Source organism: Sus scrofa, chromosome 10 (assembly GCF_054392235.1).
Source record: "Sus scrofa isolate SSC_HxYL_T2T_F1_AM1 chromosome 10, Sscrofa_HxYL_maternal_Yorkshire_Landrace_v2.0, whole genome shotgun sequence".
In the NCBI taxonomy this organism is placed as follows: Eukaryota; Metazoa; Chordata; class Mammalia; order Artiodactyla; family Suidae; genus Sus; species Sus scrofa.
The window spans coordinates 76,706,253-76,729,404 of record NC_139392.1 but is presented as its reverse complement, the minus strand read 5'-3'; the positions used below and the strand labels follow the sequence as shown (position 1 = coordinate 76,729,404).

General features: G+C 37.0%; 1 protein-coding gene across 4 annotated transcripts in view; it reads left to right on the top strand.

The window, feature by feature from the left end:
* Positions 1 to 23,152, top strand: part of GPR158 (G protein-coupled receptor 158) — a 340,973-nt gene that overhangs the window by 147,830 nt on the left and 169,991 nt on the right. The window lies entirely within an intron of this gene.

Here is a 23,152-nt window from a genome sequence, read left to right as displayed (position 1 = left end):
GTTATGGCTCAGATCTGGCATTGATGTGGCTGTGGTGTAGGCCAGCAGCCACAGCTTCAATTTCACCCCTAGCCTGAGAATCTCCATATGTCACAGATGTGGCCCTAAAAAGACAAAAAAAAAAAAAAAAATAGTAATAATAAAATAGAGCGAATCCCTGTATTTTCCTGTTTCATAAAAGTAAGATATGAAATGTGGATAAGCCAATCTGTACTTGAATTTTTATATTTGTTTTCTGCATAATTCTTGTGAGACCAAAAAAACATGGATATTCTAGTTCTATTACTAAGGTAATAGAACTATTAATTTTAAAATTAATAGCATTACAAACATTTTGAATGATACCAAAGAACCGTTTATGTTATGCTTCCTTAACTGTGATTCAGTTGGCTAATATAGTAAATGATTTGTTGCCTTCCCAACAACCGTCCACCTCCCCCTCTTCCTTGTTAAAAGAATTCTGATTCTATTCAGGTATCTGCTTTTCTCTCAGTGACTCAGAGCTAGATCCTGATAGATCTTATCCAATTTGATGCACCCTCCTATTTCCCTTGCCAGTAATTGATTTAAGCAAGAGCATGTTATAAAGCTGTAACCAATGAAATATGAAGGAAAGTCTGCTGAAGGGATTCTGAGAAATGTTGTATTTGCTCTAAAATGGAGACGCTCTCCTTTTTTGCTTCTGGGCACTATCATGCTTGGAACTGTCGTAGCCATCCTGTGACAGTGAGGTCATAAGCTTCAGAACAAAACTGATATGTGATGATGGCAAAGCAGTAAGATGAAGCTAAACTTGCGTCCTGAAGATGACGTTATAGTGTTGAATTAACTAGCATTGCAATTGCCAGCCTCTTTAAGTTCTTTTGTAAGATAATAAATTCCCTATTGATGTCATTTAGTTGAGTCAGGGTTTTCTGATACAGCTAAAAGCATCCTAAATAATAAAAGCATCCTAAATAACATTACTCATTGTATATTTTTGTTTTCTTGTAAATGTAAATGGCAGGTTACAATTATGTAAATGGAAAATATAAGTAATTTATAACTGTGGGATTCTGTAGATGCTTGACTTGTTATACAGAATATTTTTCTGAAAATGTAGCAGCATTTGACATTTTTTTCTCAAAATAGAACTACTTTCTATATTGTTATGATAGCAGTACTTGCCGATATTTTTTAACATAAAATTTTATATTACATTTTTAACTTTAAAAACTTATTTATTTATTTTTAATTAAATTTTTTTTTTTTTTGGTCTTTTTGCCACTTCTTGGGCCGCTCCCACGGCATATGGAGGTTCCCAGGCTAGGGGTCGAATCAGAGCTGTAGCCGCTGGCTTATGCCATAGCCACAGCAATGCGGGATCTGAGCTGCATCTGCAACTTACCCCACAGCTCACGGCAACGCCAGATCCTTAGCCCACTGAGCAAGGCCAGGGATTGAACCCACAACCTCATGGTTCCTAGTCAGATTTGTTAACCACTGAGCCACAAGGGGAACTCCTGAAAATTTATTTTAAACTTTAAAAATTCTTTTACTGTATACGCTGTATGTATACTGAACTACATAAATCTTAGTTGACACTCAATTTTTATAACACGTTTATCAGTATTGTAAAGTGAACATGCTTGTGTAAACCACCACCCAGATCAAGATATACAATGTTACTAGTTTCCCAGAAGTCTTTCCTGTGTGAACCCTGGGATTTCCCATTGTGGCTCAGCGAGTTAAGAACCCAACATAGTGTTCCTGAGTACTCAGTTTGGTCCCTGGCCTCACTCAGTGGGTTAAGGATCCAGCATTGCCACAAGCTTCAGAGTAGGTTGCAGATGCAGCTCTAATCTAGTGTTGCTGTGGCTGTGGCATAGGTCTGCAGCTATAGCTCCAATTCGACCTCAGCCCAGGCACTTCATATGCTGCAGGTGTGGTCCTCAAAAAAGTACCCTGACTTATTTTGCTTAACAATTTGAAATGAGATTTATTTATGTTATGCATAGCAATAGCAGTTTATTTTAGTTTCCACCTAGTACTCTACTGTATGAATACACCACAATCTGTCCATTCTATTATGATTAATGCTGGATTTTTGGCCATTATGAACAATGAAGTTATGAACATTCTCATACGTGTTTTCCATTGTATTAATATCCATACATTTCTATTGCATATATGATTAGGACTGGGATATTTATGGTATGGCAAATGTTCCTCTTTAGTAGATATTGTCAAATAATTTTCTAAAATGATCATGTCAATATATACTTCTACCAGCCATGTATGAATATAAAACTTGCTCCACCTGCTTGCCAATATAATGTAAATGTTAATTTTAGCCTATTTGATGTTGCATGGTGCTGTCTTGTAGTTTTAATTTTCATTTTAATTATCACTTTCCTGGTAAGTAATAAGGTTGAGTGCCTCAATCTTTTTTTATTTTTATTTATTTATTTATTTTGCCTTTTTTTGCTTTTTAGGGCTGCATCTGTGACATATGGAGCTTCCCAGGCTAGGGATTGAATTGGAACTATAGATGCTGGCCACAGACACAGCAATGCAGGATCCAAGCTGCGTCTGTGACCTACACCACAGCTCATGGCAATGCTGAATCCTTAACCCACTAAGCAAGGCCAGGAATCGAACCTGCATCGTCATGGATACTAGTCAGATTTGTTTCCACTGTGCCACAGTGGGAACTCCCAAGTTCTTCAATCTTTTAAAATTCCTATGATTCTTTTAGAGTTCATATGTACAAATCTCTGAATAACATGTTTTATTTATTCCTTTCAGATTATTACTCCTTCTGTTTGTTTTTCTTCACTGTATTGACTGTGAGTTCAAGTAAAATATTGAATAAAAGTAGTCATACAAAGCAGACATTTTTGTTCCCATTTCAGTGGGAAAGCCTTCAGTATTTCATCAAAAAATACAACATTTGCTGAAGGGTTTTTATAGATAAATTTATCTTATTAAGGAATTTTCTTTCTCCTTATTTGCTAAGCTTTTTTTTTAAATTTATTTTTTATTGTTATTTCCCCCAACACACTTTTTAAAAATTTTTTTCCACTGTATAGCGTGGGGACCCAGTTACATGTATACATAATTTTTTCTCCCATTGTCGTGCTGCGTTGTAAGTATCTAGACATAGTTCTCAATGCTGTACAGCAGGATCTCATTGTAAATCCATTCCCTGAGCAGTAGTTTGCATCCGTTGACCGCAAAGCTCCCAATCCCTCCCACTCCCTCCCCCTCCCTCCGGGCCACATGAAGGAGTTGAGTTTTATCAAATCCCTTTCTGGATTTAGTGCACTACTGGATTAATATGGTCACCTATATTGAATCACTTCTAGTATTAAACTGATCTTGTATTTCTGGAATAAAAACCATGTTTTCTAATAAATTGTCATCTTGTATATTGCTAGATTCATTTTGCTTCACATAAGTGCAACTTAGAAATAAGAATTACCTTTGGGAAAAGTGTCTATAGAAAATTGGCATGCTTCTTTTTAGTTCTTCTACTCTTGGGTCTTAGTCCCTCAACTTCTGCTGGACTTATTAGCACTGAACTCCAGTTTCTGTCATCTTAGGGCAGTAGGACGAGCGTAGGCTCTAGGTAACACATTTTGTTTGAACACTGTCTATCCTGATACAGACTTGCAGATGTCTTGAAAGAAAAAAAAGTGGTGATGAGAGCAGTCACCTCAGTGAAAATTCTTTTATCAGGATCTTGGCCACTCAAGTCCTGGTTGTTTTGGGTACTCTCCAAAGCCTGTAAACACTTAGGATTTTTGTTGCTGTGTTTTATTTTATATAGATCTTAGAGTTAGTCTCAGCAAGAGGATTAGTTTGGAACAAGTTATAATTTAATAGCTAAAAGTGGGATTTCCACAATATGTTTTAAAAGGCCCATTAGCAGATGTATACATTTCAGGAGGATACTTATGAAAGAAGTAATGTTTGGACTCTGTTAGATGTTTATGTTAAACAGGGAAATTGAAGTTAGAGAAAGACTAACTATCTTTGTTGCATTCAAGAAGTTAAGTAACAAGATTATAAATTTCAGCAAAGAGCTGGAAACTAGAAGAATAAAATAGTCTAGAACAGGAAAGTACAATAACTGATAGCCCATATTGAGAGACTAAGAGTAGATTAGACAACTGAAGAAAAAAGTTAGTAAATTCAAAGTTAGGTCAGAAATTACTCAATGTGAAGTGTGCAGAGACAAAAGATGAACTATTTAGAAGAAAGCTTAAGAATCATAGGGGCATACAATGAGAATGTATAACATAAGTACAATTGAAGTCCTGGAGGAAGAACAGGGGAGAGTGGACCAAAAACAGTATTTGAAGAACTAATGACTAAGAATACTGATGAGAAATATCAAATGCAGGTTTTTAGAAAAACTATCAACCCTAAGTAATGTAAAAAAATAAAGAAAACCACAACTATACCCATAATAGTATAATGGATGATAATCAGATATAAAAGGTAAAATTCTTTTAAGCCAGAGAAAAAGATATTATTATCAAGGGAGATACAGCAAAACAGACAGTTGACTTTTTACCATATATGATTGAAGCCAGTAGACAATGTAATGACATCTTCCAAATGCCAAAAGAAATTAAATACTGACTTAAAAGGTTATATCTTTCATAAATGAAGTTGAAATAAAGACATTTTTAGACCAGCAGTGACAGAAAATTCATCAGCATCAGAGAAGCATTAAAGAAAATATTAACAAGTATTCTTTAGGTAGAAGGAAAATGATTCCAAATAGAAGTCTGGAAATACAGGAAAAAATGAAGATCACTAGAAAGATGAAATATAAATAAATATTTGTACTAAACAACAATGATATTATGTTAAAATATCCTAGAATATAAATTAGTAGAGAAGTTAATTATGTATTTTAATATCCATTAATTGCCTGGGAAGACAATTTATACTAGGGTTTGGTAAGTCAGGATGGATATTATAATCTCAAAGGAAGCATCTTTAGTGATAGTATCAATAACTGTGAAACTAATATATAGGGAAAATAGAATAATAAAAACTATGAATCCAAAAGAAAGGAATCAAGGAATGAGAAAAGAATGAAGATGTATTCTGTTGAGCATTTACGTGTATTGTATTGGGAGCATCCATCAGAGTATCTGGGGCACCATATTATCAGCAGTGGAAATTCCTTTGCTCTTTTTTTTTAAGCATAAGCAAACTGGTAATTTTCCCACTCCTTCATTAACCATTATTTCTAACATTTTTTAAATCAAGAATTATTCGTTTTAGATTTTAGCCTGACACCATCTTAAAGATCTGCGCTGATCTTTTGCAGCATTTATCTGCAGAACAGAAAGTTCAGGGAGTTCCCGTCGTGGCGCAGTGGTTAACGAATCCGACTAGAAACCATGAGGTTGCGTGTTCGGTCCCTGCCCTTGCTCAGTGGGTTAACAATCCGGCGTTGCCGTGAGCTGTGGTGTAGGTTGCAGACGCGGCTCGGATCCCGCGTTGCTGTGGCTCTGGCGTAGGCCGGTGGCTACAGCTCTGATTCGACCCCTAGCCTGGGTACCTCCATATGCCACGGGAGCGGCCCAAGAAATAGCAACAACAACAACAACAAAAAAAAAAAAAAAAAAAAGAAAGTTCAGTCTGTCTTTAGTATGTATTCTGAAAAAAGAATTCACAAATATATGAAGTACCCACTTTCTGAAACCCCTTCGCCTTAAATGCCTCCACTTTTCTCTCCATAACTAGCTAGGATTTAATTGACAGAGTTTCTGGTACTTGGTTGGATTGGTTTCTTTTCTAGCATCTTTGATGATACAAATATAAGTACTTCCATATCTTCTTAAAAATTGCTAAAACCTAGCATACATATCCATCTGAACAAAATTTATTTTATTTCTTGGGCATTGCCTTCTAAAGTAGTATGCTAAAATTACTCATAAAGTTCTAATTTCTTCCACTTCACTTTTATCATTAAGTCTTAAGGTATGTACCCTGACTGAGGCCCTTTAAAATCTGAAGGGAGCATTTAATAGTCTAGATGGGAGCACTGATTCTCCATGTTTGTTATTAGTCCCTCTGTTTCTTATTGTTTCTTCAGCTCTGTAATCTCTTGCCTTCTCTGGATGCTGATACTTACCTGATAATCTTTTTCTTCAGTAACTCACAGAGATGTAGGTGTGTGTTACTAAATAACTGGTTACCTTTTCAACTTTTAATTTTTATAACTTTTTTTTAAATAAGAAAAGTAATTTAGCTTTGTTGTAAAATTTTGGAAGGCACAGAAAAATTGCAACCAGGAAAATAAAAAGCACCTAAATTTTACCGTCCTGATAAAATCTTAAAATTTTGATATATACTCTTGGAGAAAAAAATATAATCCTTTCTGTTGTTTCAGACAATTATTCTGTCTCCATATTTTATTCTTTTTTGCTGATGGTTATATAGGAACAGAGATTAGTACCTCCCTCCACCCTTGGATTTGTCGTATATTGTTTTATATAAGTCGTAGTGTTAGAATGAGGTCCCAGTTCTTTCATTTTTCCAAAGAACTCACTTCATCTGCCACAGGGCTTGTGATGTTGCATACTTACTGCTGTTAGTGCAATCACAGAAGCTCAATGCCTCTAGTTCAGAGAAGTTTCTGTTTCCAGCCTCAGAAGTGAGTCTCTAGCTTTCTTTACTAAGCAACAAATTGTGTCTTCTTAGGTTTTCCGCTAGATAGATAAAATACTCATCAAGTCAAGTAAAGCATCAATGAAAGTCGGTTTGAACAAAATGGGACTTTGTTCAGATGACTAGCAAACTTCCTGTTTTCCAGGACAGTGAGATAAAGATCTTAATCATATGAAGGTAAGTTTAGGATGCCTCTTTTAATCTGCTCAGATATTGGAAATGAACATTGTTGACCTCTTTAAGCTGTTGCTAAATATCTGAAACTTCTAAAATTTTATGTTCAGGCATTTTAAGAGGTAATGGAAATCATGACTCCTGCTTCTAAATTTTAACTTAATTGAAGGAGAAAGAGAGTAAGCACATGACTAAAAGCTGATAAGCCTCCTGATTCATTTAATTTTGTTCAACCCACTTAAAATTGAATATAAAAGACCTGTTTTGACTGTATCTGTTACTGTCTTTATGTTCTCCTGAAGATATTAAATTGCCTGAATCTGCTTGCATAATTCAGTTATTCTGCTTACAGAGATAATATTACTAATTTCATACCACATGACTTATTTAGTATATGGCTCTATTTCTAATTTGATCATAAAGTCCTAGAGCTGGAATTTTTACAAGTCATCCTTGATTTATCAAAATCTTTTTTAGTAGTTTCTAAACTTTAGAATGTATAAAGACCATCTAAGATGCTTTTGAATAGTTCAGATTCCTGGACTTAGTTCACAAAATATTTTGAATTAATAGATCTAAATGAATCTCAGAAAGCTTGACAGATACCCCTAACAATTCTGAGGTTTCATGGATCATTTTTTGAAAACTAATTTTTTATAATCTATGTGACTCCTAGCAGGTGGTTATTTACCTTACTAGAAATACACATGCATTGTGGATTTTGGATCATTGGAAAATTGTCAGTACATTTCCAAGAAATAGAAAAAAAAAAAATCATCATTTCACAAAGAGAGAGAAACTCTTAAACTAGATATTTTACTTCAGATCATTATGCATATCAAAGAAAATTAGTAAGAGAGACTGGTTTATAACTCAGACCTCCTACTCTAATCTGAAGCCACTGGGTCACCTTTGTTTTTACTAGTATCTGAATTTACATATTTACTTTGTGCTTGGCATTCTTCTAAGAAGAAATATTCATCAACATTCACTGCTTTCAAGGTTCAACCAGCTGGAAACACTCTTCATATTGTGCAACATTAAATTCAAAATAGATCTCAAGATATGGAGACATGGAAAATTCACTGTTGGCATTTTTTGTGTTATTTTTGGGCAGGCTGGAGATCAAGTTAAGAATTAATTACCTTTTTTTTTTAATAAAAAAAGAGGTTGCGGAATCTCAGCATCCACATGCTTTATGGTTTGATTCATTCAAGGATAAAACATTCCAAATGCTTTATATTAAAAAAATTAAATGTCTAAACACAAAGGGTTTTACACCATGATTAAGCATAGAAATGCTAGTTTTATGCACAGAATTATATTCAAGTAATGCAGCTGCTTTCTCTGAAATGAATGCCATTTGCTATACTTGACCTTGTCTTGAGATGGACACTTGCTGTCCATTTGACAGGTAACTAAGGGTAGACTCTATCTGTCTTGCATTACCAGAGCAGAACATCTAACCTACCCCCTTGGTGGTCCCATCAGGCAGTATTCTGTAGACAGAGACAAAAAGGACCCTCCTGCTGCTGACCAGTAGGAGTTCTACTAAGCTTCTCTTTGATGAAGTTCTTTGTCTTGCCCATCTTACTGTGTGGCAGAGCACTTGACAAGATTTCTGACTTCTCCCAGAGAACAGAAGTTAAAGACATCTTTGTAGTACTTTGATTTCTTGTGAATCAGGCAGCACGAGTACCCCTATGTGATTTGTCTGGAAAATGTCCATATTTCTAGTAATCCTGCCTTATAGCTATTTGTATTTTTTTAATATAAAAAATTTAAACATAAACCAGATTAGATTCTTGCAAAAGAAGAAAGTAAAAAAATCTCTTGATCAAGCATGTAAGAGATCAGCTTCATTTTCATAATCCTTATAAACTATGGCCATTAATAATACAAATATACTCATGATATTATAAGTCTGCTTGGTTTTTTGGGTTTGTTTTCTTCTTTGAGTTTATTCATATTGGCAAAATTTCTCTTGTCAAAATTAAAATTTACTGGCAGATATTACTTTCAGCATAGTTTGTATTTCAGCTATACAAGATACTTTACTAGAGGCCTGTCTTATTTTACAGATAGGGAGACCAAGGCAGAGAAAACCTGAATAACTAATTGTATCCCAGAAAATTCTCAGAGGAGGCAGAGGGTATTATAATTCATTTTAGCAATGGGAGGGGACTGGGCAGCAAGATATTTGTATGGAAGTATGTGTGGGAGGAGACAAGTGATGTGGTTCCTAGGAAAGTGTTGCATTACTATCCCTGTGAATACTTTGTGCTATTTCTTTTTTTTTTTTTTTTTTTTTTTTGCCATTTCATGGGCTGCTCCCGCGGCATATGGAGGTTCCCAGGATAAGGGTCGAATTGGAGCTATAGCTGCTGGCCTACACCACAGCCGCAGCAACGTGGGATCCGAGCTGCGTCTGTGACCGGATCCTTAACCCACTGGGCAAGGCCAGGGATCGAACCCGCAACCTCATGGCTCCTAGTCGTATTCATTAACCACTGAGCCATGATGGGAACTCCACTTTGTGCTATTTCTAAAGCACACTGAGCAGAAGGCATCCAAGACAATGAGGGAACTGGAGTGGAAATATAGCATATCCAAGTCTCAGGCCGGAGCTGAGCTCCTGACCCAAACTACTGCTAAATGGATTTAGCAAGGCTGTGCCTATGTATACTGTATATAATGAGGGTACCATTTTTACCAAATTATCCTTAAGAAAAGAGTTTCAAATAGTCATACGTTAAATTCTTACCAAGCTCTCATGTTTCTAGGTGCTTTCACAATTACTGTATTTTCAAGAGAGAAATACTGTTCTTTAGACAAAACAACCAGATACTACTGAATTCAGTTTTAGTTCTAATGCTCATAAAGTCACTGACAGGATAAGACACCAGCCTACACTCCCCAGAAAAGAAAAACACATTTACGCAGATGTAGGAATTACTCCTTAGCACCTCAGTTACAGTTGTCCTTTACAAGCAAACTTTTCCCTTTTGGATGTCTGAAATAATTTGTAATTTAAAAATAATTTTTAAAAAAGGTGGTATCAGAGTTCCTGTTGTGGTGCAGTGGAAACGAATCTTACTAGTAACCATCCATGAGATTGCGGGTTCAATCCCTGGCCTCGCTCAGTGGGTTAGGGATCTGGCATTGCCATGAGCTGTGGTGTAGATTGCAGATGCAGCTGAGATCTCAAGTTTGCTGTGGCCGTGGTGTAGGCTGGCGGCTAGAGCTTGGATTCAACCCCTAGCCTGGGAACCTCCATTTGTTGCCACGGGTGTGGCCCTAAAAAGCAAAAAAAAAAAAAAAAAAAGAAAAAAAAAGAAAAAGAAAAAAAAAGTGATGGTATCAAGCAGGCAGGGCAGCATATTCTATTTTGTAAGCATCTTCAGGTGTTATGTTTAACTTGCCCAAGTTTTTCCAGGCATATATTCCTTATATATATTTTTCGGCCTTTTTCTAAGATATTCCATTCTTCCCATGGGACATCCAGATAAGAAAAGAATCAAAACTCTGTTTGAGATAAATATATAAGATACTGTTTCCAAAGGAAAGGTTGAATTCATCCTTGTATTGTTTCCTATGAAGACTTTGTGTTGGGGAAAATTCCTGCAAAAATGACGGGAATGTTTCAGAGTTTTGAGCTATGGAACTTGAACTTAGTCATTTCAACAGATAATGAAAGATTCTGTTTTCTGGTACCCTCCAAAGTACTTGACAGGAATGACAATTCCTGGAGCACCAGGTAAAGAACACAGTAGTGGAGTCACATATACCCAAATTCAAATCCTGGCTCGATTTTCACAAGTTGCATGACCTTGGAAGAGTTACCTAACCTGCGTAAGTCCTAGTGGTCTCATCTTTAATAATAATTCCCACCTCGTAGGGTTGTGTTGAGAATTAACTGAGATGTCTGTAAAGTACCAAGTATAATGCTTATCTTAGTTTTCTATGGATATTATAACAAATTACTACGAATTTAGTTGTTTGAAACAAGGCATGTTTATGATTTTTTACATCTGTTTTTTAAAAATTTTATGATTTTTATTTTTTCCATTATAGTTGGTTTACAGTGTTCTGTCAATTTCTACTGTACAGCAAAGTAACCCAGTCATACATACATTTATATATATTCTTTTTGTCACATTATCCTCCATCATGTTCCATCACAAGTGGCTGAATATAGTTTCCTGTGCTCTATAGCAGGATCTCATTGCTTATCCACTCCAAATGCAATTGTATGTATCTACTAACTCCAAACTCCCAGTCCATCCCACTCCCTCCCCCTCCCCCTCCCCCTCGGCAACCACAAGTCTGTTCTCCAAGTCCATGAGCTTGTTTCTTTTTTTGCCTTTTTCTAGGGCTGCTCCTGCAGCATGTGGAGGTTCCCAGGCTAGGGGTCGAATCAGAGCTGTAGCTGCCGGCCTACACCAGAGCCACAGCAATGCAGGATCAGAGCTGCATCTGCAACCTACACCACAGCTCATGGCAACACCAGATCCTTAACCCGCTGAGCAAGGCCAGGGATTGAACCCACAACCTCATGGTTCCTAGTCGGATTCAATAACCACTGCACCACGATGGGAACTCCTTTTTATGTAGATAGGTTCATTTGTGCCTTATTTTAGATTCCAGATGTAAGTGATATCATGTGGTATTTGTCTTTCTCTTTCTGACTTCACTCTAGGATGAGAGTCTCTAGTTCCATCCATGTTGCTGCAAATGGCATTATTTTGTTCTTTTATAAGGCTGAGTAGTATTCTATTGTGTATATATATATATGCCACATCTTCTTAATCCATTCATTGTTGATGGACATTTAGGTTGTTTTCATGTCTTAGCTGTTGTGAATAGTGCTGCAGTGAACATGTCTTTTTCAAGGAAAATTTTGTCCGGATATATGCCCAAGAGTGGGATTGCTGGGTCATGTGGTAGTTCTATATATAGTTTTCTGGGATACCTCCATACTGTTTTCCATAGTGGTTGTACCAATTTACATTCTCACCAGCAGTGAAGGAGGGTACCTTTTTCTCCACAAGAGGGCTCCAGCATTTATTATTTATTGACTTGTTAATGATGGCCATTCTGACAAGTGTGAGGTGGTACCTCATAGTAGTGTTGATTTGCATTTCTCTAATAATCAGTGATGTTGAGGATTATTTCATATGCTTGTTAGCCATCTTACATCTTCTTTGGAGAAATGTCTATTCAGGTCTTTTGCCCATTTTTCAATTGGATTGTTGGATTTTTTGCTGTTGAGTTGTATGTGTTGTTTGTATATTAGAGATTAAGCCCTTATCAGTTGCATCATTTGAACTCTTTTCTCCCATTCCATAGGTTGTCTTTTTTTTTTTATAGTTTTCTTTGCTGGGCAAAAGCTTGTCAGTTTGATTAGTTCCCATTGGTTTATTTTTGCTTTTATTTCTGTAGCCTTGGGGACTGACCTGAGAAAACATTTGTACAGTTGATGTAAGAAAATGTTTAGCCTGTGTTCTCTTCTAGGAGTTTGATGGTGTCTTGTCTTACGTTTAAGTCTTTAAGCTATTTTGAGTTTGTTTTTTGTGCATGGTGTGAGAGTGAGTTCCAGTTCCATTGATTTAGATGCAGCTGTCCAGTTTTCCTAGTATCACTTGCTGAAAAGACTGTCTTTTTCCCCATTTTAATATTTTTGCCTCTTTTGTCAAAGATTAATTGACCATAGGTGTCTGGGGTTATTTCTGGGTTCTCCATTCTGTTCCATCTGTATGTTTTGGTACTAATATTACACGGTCTTTATTACTGTAGCTTTGTAATACTGCCTAAAGTCTGGTAGAGTTACGCTTCCTGCTTGGTTTTTGTTCCTCACAATTGCTTTGGCAATTCTGGGTCTTTTACAGTTCCATATAAATTTTTGGATTGTTTGTTGGAGTTCAGTGAAAAATGTCATGGGTAATTTAATAGGGATTGCATTGAATCAGTAGATTACTTTGGGTAGTATGGCCATTTTTATGATATTTATTAATTCTTTCAACTGACAAGCATGGAATATTTTTCCACTTCTTTGAATCCTCTTTACTTTCCTTGGTTAATGTTTTGTAGTTCTCAGCATATAAGTTTTTACCTCTTTGGTCAGGTTTATTCCTAGGTATTTAATTTTTGGGTGTAAGATTTTAAAAAGGAACTGTATTTTTGTATTGTTTATTTCATTGTTAGTATACAGAAATGCAGTTGATTTATGAATGTTTATCTTGTATCCTGCTACTTTGCTGAATTCATTGATCAGTTCAAGTAGTTTTTGTTTGGAGTCCTTAGGGTTTTCTAAGGCATGTTTACAATTTTATGCTTCTGTAGATTAGAAGCATAACCTGACTCTCACTAGGCCCAGTGCATTCTTTCATGGAAGCTCTAGGAGAGAATGTTTCCTTGTCTTTTCTAGCTTCTAGAGGCCTCCCACATTTCTTGGTTCGTGGTCTGTTAACTTCATCTTTAAAGCCAGCATTGTAGCATCTTTCTGACATTTCTTTTGTAGTTACATATCCCTTTGATCAAAGAAGGAAAGGTTCTCCAATTTAAGGACCGTGTAATTAGATTGGACCCACTCTGATAATCCGGGATAGTCTCCCCATCTCAGGATCCTTAATTTAGTCACATCTGCCAAGACCCTTTACCATGCAAGGCAATACAGCATATTCAGAGATAGCAGGGATTAGGTCATGGATATCTTTTGAGGGGAGGGGCTACCTCAGTACCTAATGTGTTATTGGCAACCTCAACATTATCATTATAAAAGCCATAATTTCTATTATCTCCATTTTGTATTTGGTGTTAGGAGCTCAAAAATATTTGGGATACACACACACCACCCCCCCCCCCAAATATTGCTTTTTAGGGCTGTACCTGCAGCATATTGGAGGTTCCTAGGCTAGGGGTCGAAGCTGAACTGCAGCTACCAGCCTACATACACCACAGCCACAGCAACATGGGGTCCAAGCTGTGTCTGCGACCTCTACCACAGCTCACAACAATGCTGGACACTTGGCCCACTGAGCAAGGCCAGGGATTGAACCTGCATCCTCATGGATGCTAGTCAGATTCATTAACCATTGAGCCATGGTGGGAACTCCAATATTTGGTTTATATTTTTTAATAAAGGACTGTCTAGAAAATTGAAAGATATTCTTTATGGGATATAGATAATGGCTTAGGCAAAAAGTTTTAACAATTCATTCATGTGTCATATTTTCCCAGTATTTCAATATATTTGCTGTATTTTGAACTTTTCAGAAGAGTTATATTTCAGAGTTGACAATGATGTTACTGATCATATGGTTCAATTATAATTTTACAGATGGAAGAGCTGAATAATAGGCAAGCTGAATCCCCTGACTACAGTCATAACACCTTGTTAGAGGCAGTGCCAGTGTGAGAAGTCCCTCTTCAACTCTTCCATGTTGCCTCTGCCATCATCACTGTCAATGACCAGCCTCTTTGGGGGCCCTGCTGGGCTAAGTCTTAGGTTCAGATGTTCACTGAAGGCCCTTGATGCCTGAGGTCATGTGTGCTGCTGCCTTCTTCCATACTTCTTGGCTTTCTTTTAGTGCTCTCTGTCTGTACTCACCTGAAAGCTACCAAAGAGTTAGTGGAGCCCTTAATTATTCTATTTCCTGGATTATTCTGTTTTCTTTGAATTGTTCTCCCTGAATTTTTCTATTCTCTCACTGCTTTATTTTTCAAAATTGTTATGTATGATGGATAGGTTATATCATTTTATGTTTCAAGTGGAAAGACAGAGGTTTCAACCTTGCTCTTGAAAATCTTGGGGAGAAGGCCTTTATAGGTAGACCTGTTGTCTCTCTGAGTATTCTTTTATGCCTAAGATACAAATACATGCTGACAGGAGAAAACATTAAAGGCCACTCGTGTTGTTACTACAAATATTGCTCAGAGGTGATATTTTAAGAAGAAATGAAAGGCCATATTCCATATTGTTCACATACTGGATGAAATCCAAGTTCATATCCTCATTAGTAAGTGTTACCATTTTGCATAAACAGGTTACTGTATTAATAGCTAAGAAGCTACAAATAATATACTGGTGTCTAAAGTTAATGGGAGGTAAAAGCTATTGGTGCTACTTAGCATTCCATATGGTCAAGGAAGTAGAAACTGGTTTTTACCTTCCTTAGTGAAGCCAAAAGCAGATTGTTACTGCAGTGCACAAATAGTGAGTCTGTAATAACTTCCAAACTGTTCCTATTGCTTAATGCAATATACACGTTCCCCTATTAGCAGGAGGGGCCTATATTTTAAATTATAGAACTAGGAGACTAGAATTTTTATGTAAAAGAGGAAGCTCCAATTTATAGGCCTCTTCAAGTCATCTGATACTTGCTTTGCAGATTCACTCTAGTCAGGCAGCCGTTTGATTTATAAAATGTTAAATTCTAGTTTGGAGCCTAAAAGAAACCAGTCACCTTGAATCCTATGTTTCTCATTATTTCACTGTTAACAGTTCAATTTTAATTGTCTATGAAGAAGCTTATTAGTTTCTGTTGCTGCTGTAATAGATTATCAAAAAGTTAGTGACTTACAAATTTATTATCTTACCATTGTGGAGGTCAGTTTTCTTGGCCTAAAGTCAAGATGTCAGCAGAACTAGTTTTTTTTCTGAAGGTCCTAGGAAAGAATCTGTTCTCTTCATTTTGTAGTTTTTATGTGTTTCTTTACTTGTGGACCCTTCCTGGAATCACTCTGTCACCTCTGTTGTCATATTTTCTCCGATTTTATAAGGACCCTTGTTATTATCCTGGGCCCACCTGGATAATCCAGAATAAACTCATTTCAAGATCCATAACTTGTCACACCTACAAAACCCCTTTTTGCCATTGAGCTAACATAATCTCAGGTTTCAGTGCATAAGATACAGATGTCTTTGGATACAGGCACTATTAGCCGACAGAAGGTACAGCTACCCCAGCGTCCAGTCGTATTTTCTGGTGACTTGCCAGAAAAGGAATGCTGTACTTGCCAACTTCATCTAGAAGTTTTGCTAATGGAATAATACAACGGAAATCTATCTTGTAGTTTGATTCTTACTGCACAGATGATCCCAGTGGCAATAAAAGTTGAATAAAGCTGGACCATGAAGTGATAATAAGATGATAGTGGTCCCACATCTCAAGGAGGGAATTATGAAACTGTTCATGGTTCCTGTCTTTATAAGCATGGCAGTGGAAAGGGAAGAATAAAGGCCCATGTCTAAAGATAGTATACAAAGTAGACAATTGAGAATTGGCTATAGGCATTTACTCCCTCAAAATTGTACATAGACAGACTTCTCATTTTTAATGTTCTTAAGAAAAGTTTTAATAACTGCTTTTTTAAAAATTTGTTTTGCTTTTTAGGGCCGCACCCGCAGCACATGGAGGTTCCCAGGCTAGGGATCCAATTGGAACTACAGCTGCCAGCTTACACCACAGCCACAGCAACACAGGATCCGAGCTGCGTCTGCAACCTACACCACGGCTCACAGCAACACTGGATCCCTAACCCACTGAGCAAGGCCAGGGTTCAAACCCATAACCTATGGTTCCTAGTTGGATTCATTTCCACTGCTCCATGACGGGAATTCCAATAACTGCTTCATTTTGACATGAGGAAGAGAAACCTCAGGTTTTCTTGTTTCTTTCTCACTGCCCACATAGGAAAAAATTATAGCATACTTGCTATGAGTCGCAAATAGTTAACTGGCAAATTGTTGATAAGCTCTCTTTGAATCATTAGTAAATTTTTGAACCAGATATTCTCTGAGCATAGGTAACAACTTTTGAGAGCTGTTGGAATTTTCAAGACAGCTGATCTTAAAATGTTTTCTTAAAAATAAAAATAAAAAAGCATAATATGGGCTATTATAACAAAGGGCGTGTTACCACCTTTAGCTAGTGAATTGCATCCAAGCCTGATTGACAAAGAAGTGAATAGGCTTTATCTTAATTAGATTGACCCTAACTTGCAAAGATCAATGGGTTATGCAGGAATCACCTCTTCTATTAGTGATGATGTATTAGGAATATCAAGAAATTAATAAATTTTAATTAAATTCAGTATTTATTTTTACTAAAATGGAATAATGGACATAACACTTTGTTGACAGAGTTACAATCAGAAGAAGGGTATTAAGGAAATGGATTAAAATGACCCTGAAACCTCTTTTTCCCCAGCTGATGTGCATTGACAGTATTCCTTATCTAAATCAGTCAAAATTCCTTTGAATTGCTTTTTTTTTTTTTTCTTTTTTTTGCTTCTCTTTCAGCTACCCTTTCATATGAGCATAGTACTGCAGGTGCTTGTAGAGCTACTACACTTGGCCCAGTGGCCAATTTTATATACTAATTTTATTTATTTATTTATTTAAAAGGAGGGTCCCAGGCTAGGGGTCTAATCGGAGCTTTAGCCGCCAGCCTATGCCAGAGCCACAGCAACGCGGGATCCAGGCCACATCTGCGACCTATACCACAGTTTATGGCAACCCCAGATCCTTAACCCACTGAGCAAGGCCAGGGATCAAACCCGCAACCCCATGGTTCCAAGTCAGATTCGTTAACCACTGAGCCACAATGGGAACTCCTATATACTAATTTTAAAAGGATTAGTGCCGGGATCAGAAGTGGAGATGATGGGGAAGGTGGGGAATGGACAGTCTTCCATGTTCATTCTCCAGGGAGGGGTATTGACCGGGAAGTTAAACTTTCTGGTTTCTTAAACATTTTCTGAGAGTTGGTTGCCTTGGAAACAGGCCAGTTGTTTCATAATTAGACCCGATGTGATGTCAGTCGGTGTCCTTTCCTTCTCCTTTGCTAGAATTTGTCTGCCTTTCTTTCCTCATCCTTGTGTACCAAACAAGAATATATGTTCTTATATACATGTGCTTATTCTTTTTTTTCCCTGCACTTTAGTGTCTTTCATTCTTTTATTCATTTATTCACCAATTCACTCAATAAATATTTGATTGCCAGGTACTCCCAGTCCAGAAATGATTCAAAATGAGTACTATAAGACCTATAATAGAAATATAATCAAAATGCTAAGAGAAAATAGTCAGTTATCCTCAGGTGAGACAGGGAATCTTTCACAGAAGAGTTTATGAGCCTGAACAGGTGTTTGCTTACAGAGCACATTCTATCTGTGCTCTCACTCTGTAAATCTCTCCTAAGTGCAAGATGTGCCTGTGAAGAGAAGGTATTCTTGAAATTCTATTTAAAACTTTGTTTTCTTTGTTGCAAGTAGGGCTTCTAACATTTGAAATTAAAATGTGACCCTTTCAAGAAGTCTCCTACTGAGACAGACTGAGGGAAGGAGCGTTAATCCAGTCTGTGTGGCAGCTTCAGCAGAAGGCAGTGGGTAGCAGTGGTGGCAAGTAAACAACTTATTTTCATGTCAAACTGTCCTGGGAAGCTGGGTCTGGGGGTGGTAGTGGCTGTCCTCAGACAAATGGTAAAAGCTCAAAGTCAGACAATTCAGGATTATGAAGATGAAGGTACAGGGTGGGAGAATGGAGGTGTGGTGGGTTCAGGCTACCAGAATTGGGCCAAATGTTAGATAATAAAAAGGGTCAGGGTAAAGGAGTAAAGGTAGCTACTGTCTCCTTGTATTTGAATTTCCATTTTTACTTTGAATTAGTGGGGACTTCTGTTTAGACTTCATTAGTGGCCTCATGATACAGGAAAGCTACCATACCACCAGTTTTTGTTTGCTTGCTTTTGTTTTTTAAATTGTGGGTAAATAGCACTTCTCAGAACCACTCAAATACCTACTTCACCCTTCCAATCCTGGCCGTCTGAAACCCCTGGACATCCCTGACTGAAAGAGGACCTCTGGGGAGTTGCGTTGTGCCTCAGCGGAAACAAATCTGACTAGTATCCATGAGGATGCGGATTTGATCCCTGGCCTTGCTCAGTGCTTAAGGATCCGGTGTTGCCGTGAGCTGTGGTGTAGGTCACAGATGTGTCTGGGATCTGGCATTGATGTGGCTGTGGCATAGGCCCACAGCTGTAGCTCTGATTTGACCCCAAGGCTGGGAACCTCCATATGCCGCAGATGCCGCCCTAAAAAGCAAAATAAATGAATGAATAAATAAATAAGGACTTCTGGATCTGTGGGGGACCTGCAGAACCATGACCAGCATTCGTTCTGATTGTTCGGTATCCATGCCCAGCTCTCAGTAAATATTTTGAATATCAGTACAGTTAAACCAATAGTGGTAAATTTAAGGCCATCGGTTTAGTTCATGAAAAACTAACCCTTCCATCTTCACAGAGAGCTCAGCGGTGTCCTGCTACTGTGTAGGACAGTCCTTAAACTGAGTCTAATAAAAAAGCAAATCTTTGAGGTAGGAATTAAAATTAAGCAGACAAAGAAATTCTTGCAAAATTCTGGGATATTTCTTGGCATTCATTTTTGTTTTAAAATTTCTAGAAACTTTATAATAAAGTATAAGCTTTTTTATGTTTATGTTAATATAGTTTAGTAATTGTCTAATTTTAAGAATAAAAGTCAGGGAGTTCCCATTGTGGCGCAGTGGTTAACGAATCCGACTAGGAACCATGAGGTTGCAGGTTCGATCCCTGGCCTTTCTCAGTGGGTTAAGGACCTGGCGTTGCCGTGAGCTGTGGTGAAGGTTGCAGACGAGGCTCGGATCCTGTATTGCTGTGGCTCTGGCATAGGCTGGTGGCTACGGCTCCAATTCAACCCCTAGCCTGGGAACCTCCATATGCCTCGGGAGCAGCCCTAGAAAAGGCAAAAAGACAAAAAAAAAAAAAAAAAGAATAAAAGTCAGGAGTTTCTGTTGTGGTTCTGTTGTAATGAACCTAACTAGCATCCATAAGGACATGGGTTCGATCCCCGGCCTTGCTCAGTGAGTTAAGGATCTGGTGTTGCTGTGGCTGTGGTGTAGGCTGGCTGCTATAGCTCTGATTCGACCCCCAGCCTGGGAACTTTCGTATGCCACAGTTGTGGCCCTAAAAAGGCAAATAAATAAATAAATAAAAGAATAAAAGGCAAATATGGTTGATTGATTGCTTCTGCCTTTCCAACCATCTAGAGCCTGCCTATCAAAGGCTCAAATTACACATCCTTTTAATCCTACCCGCCATTAGAGATGCTTGTCCCAGATTAAGGGCACTGGTGCTAGAGATCTGTTCCATTCTAAAAGGATAAAGCTGACTAGTGACATAATTTCACAGTGTGCTACAAGCCACTAAATTGTGTTTGTTGGTATCTGACCTATCTGATCCATGTTTTAGGATTTAAGGAAGCAAAGTATATGTTGATTGGCTACTTTGTATATTACTTTCCTGATTCTTTGTGAAGTTTCTTAGTATTGAACATGGCCGTTGTAAGAGTACAGGAAAATTAAATATGCTCAAAGAAATAGATAAAAATATAAACCAGATGACATAAATAGTGCTAGAAAGAAATCTGGGACAGTTGTTTCTAAACTAATACTTTGCAGCTTTGCTTGTATTTCTTCTTGTCCTGAGTATTACAGTATTGCTGTGATAATAACTATTACAACTTCAGTTAAACAACCTTGTTAAAATTCTGCAAGAGCAGTAATGACTACATCTCCAGTTTAGGGGAAATAGATTTCTGCTGTTTATTACTTTGTTCCTCAAAAACATCCAATTTTTTATGAACAGATAGTTTTTGTAGTACTTGAACTTATTATTTAACACTTTTTTTTAGCACTTGATATTTAAACAGTGTTTTACAATGATTAATTATTTCCTATACCTCACTTTGGTAAGGTGGATTTAACCTAGTTAGAACAGATGAATCAAGAGGAAAACTGAGGCCAGGTTTTCTGTTTTAAATCACTAAAGGTTTCCATGACTGATTTTTTTATAATAAACTTTGGGACCATAGCCTAAAAATGAAACATAAACTTCAGATCTTTGAAAGTCTGCGTCTTGTCTTAGGTATTTTGCTGTATCTTATTGTGGGCCTGGAAGAGCTTCCCCTCACTACTGAATCACAGAATTTTCTACTGCAGGAAGGCTCAAAAGTGTTACTGTGGTGATTTACCAATGTCAAGTAAATTGTTTCAGGTCGACAACATAAGAAAATTTAATTCAATAATGTACTTTCATTTGTGGAGAAACCTTTTAATATCTTCCTTCAGTTCCCATGGTGACTTAGCCTTTGTTTAGAAGACTAGGTATGTGTTTTCCTGTAAATAGCTATTCATAACTATTCATCTTGTTATCCTCCTGTTAAAGCATAGTGAGTACTTAATTATTTTATTAAAAATTGGTAATCATGATCATCTTTGCTTTCTGTTCCTAAACCTAAATATAAATTTTCTTATGTAAGAAAAAAGTGATGCAGTTAGCTAAGCTTTGTGGCTCATTATTTAATAGGTTCATATTTACACTTACCAAATGTAGTTTTTACTTGTTATCACTAGAACTCCATTACCAATTTTGTGCTAACCCATTGTTAGAAATCACCAGTATATTTTCTTCATGAGGTTTACCATTATTTACAGTACCTTGCAGTAAAAATTGGTGAATTATACTTTATTTCTAGGATAAAAATCAGGAAATCATTGTTATTCTTCATATATTAGATCTTCCTCATTTTCCAACTGTAACTTAATTACAGTTAATTCAAATTATTTGGATATACTAGGGAGATAACCCATCCAAACTGGTAAAAATATTTTGGTCATGGATTATTTTCTACAATTTGAAAATCAGGTTGAGACTATACCAACATTCTTCTAGTCCAAGCGGTTTATCCAGTTTGTTTCTTTTTCAGAGTCTTTGATAAGTGCTTGCATTCCAAAGCGTGAGTACTGAGTACTTGTAAGGGACCAAGAACTCACCACATATTTGTATTTGACCATCTTCTACTGTTAGATTTTCTTTTATTTTGAATCAAAATAAGGTTTCAGTCAAAAGAAGTAACTTCTTTTTTGTGGTGAATTGAAAGATTTGGGGACAGATGAAAGAAAACACATGAACATGTGGTGACAGAAACACAGGAGAGCTTTATTTGGGTGGATCTTGGACGGCCCCACACAGCAGACCTTCCAGAAGGAGTGGAGCAGGTCCCCTCTCAAAAGGGGACGTCAAGAGAACTGGGAGAGCAGGCATTGGAAAGAGCCCTGTGTGTGCAGGGGATGTCCCTACATGCAAGTTCAGGAGTCTCTGGGTCAGAGAATTCTGAAGACCACAGAGGCTTGGGGTCTTCTTTAGGGCCAGAGTGCGTCTTAACTTTGGCTAATAGGTGTTGGAATGCAGTTTTGCAAGGTGTTCAAAGCAGGTAGGCTCTAAATGGCTAAAAATATGTCTATTGGGGCAGTATTTCAAGTGATTATGTGTGTAACAATTTGAGTTTGGCTTTGGTGGGCTTTGAGCTAATAATGGTGAACCTGCTGTGAAAAAGTATAACAGAAACAATATCCAGGAGCCATCATTAGCTCATTTATGTAACACTCTTAAGAGATCATTAGAAAATATATTATCTGCACAATATAGATATTAATAGCTCTGTCTTATTTTAAGGTGTTTTTTAGGTAGTGCTTATGTCTTCAGTGAGTCTTTTAGTTTTCTCTGGCCAAAGTATTTCTGGTTTATCCAAATCTAACTTATGGTCATTCTTTATCTCCTTCCTTTAAAGTTTATTTTTATTTTCTTAAAATGTACAATCCAGTGATTTTTAGCATATTCGCAGAGTTGTAAAACCATCACTGCTATCTAGTTTCGGAGCATTTTTATTACTCCAGATAGAAAGTTCATCCCCATTAGCAAGCAGTCACATCTTGTTGTCCCCTTTCCTGACCTTTTGGAACTACTAATCCACTTTCTGTCTCTAAGGATTTGCCTTTTCTGGATATTTCATATAAATGCAATCATATAATGTGTAGCCTTTTATATTTGGCTTCATTCACTTAGAAGCCATCCATGTGGTAGTATGTATCAGTATTTCATTATTTTTTATGGCTGAATAATTTTCCACTGTATAGCTGTGTCCCATTTTGTTTACCCATTCTTCAGATGATGGACATTTGGGTTACTTTTTACTTTCAAGCTATTAGGAAAAATGCTGCTATGAACATTTGGGGTATGACTCTTTGTGTGAATATACATTTTCAGTTCTCTTAGGTGAATTCCTAAGAGTGGAATTGCCAGATCATGTGGTAACTCTATTTTTAACTCATTGAGTTAAAATTTTTATTTTCTTTTATTTTGAGTCATTGCAGTTCTTATATATACTAGATCACAGTTCCTTTACCAGATATATATGATTT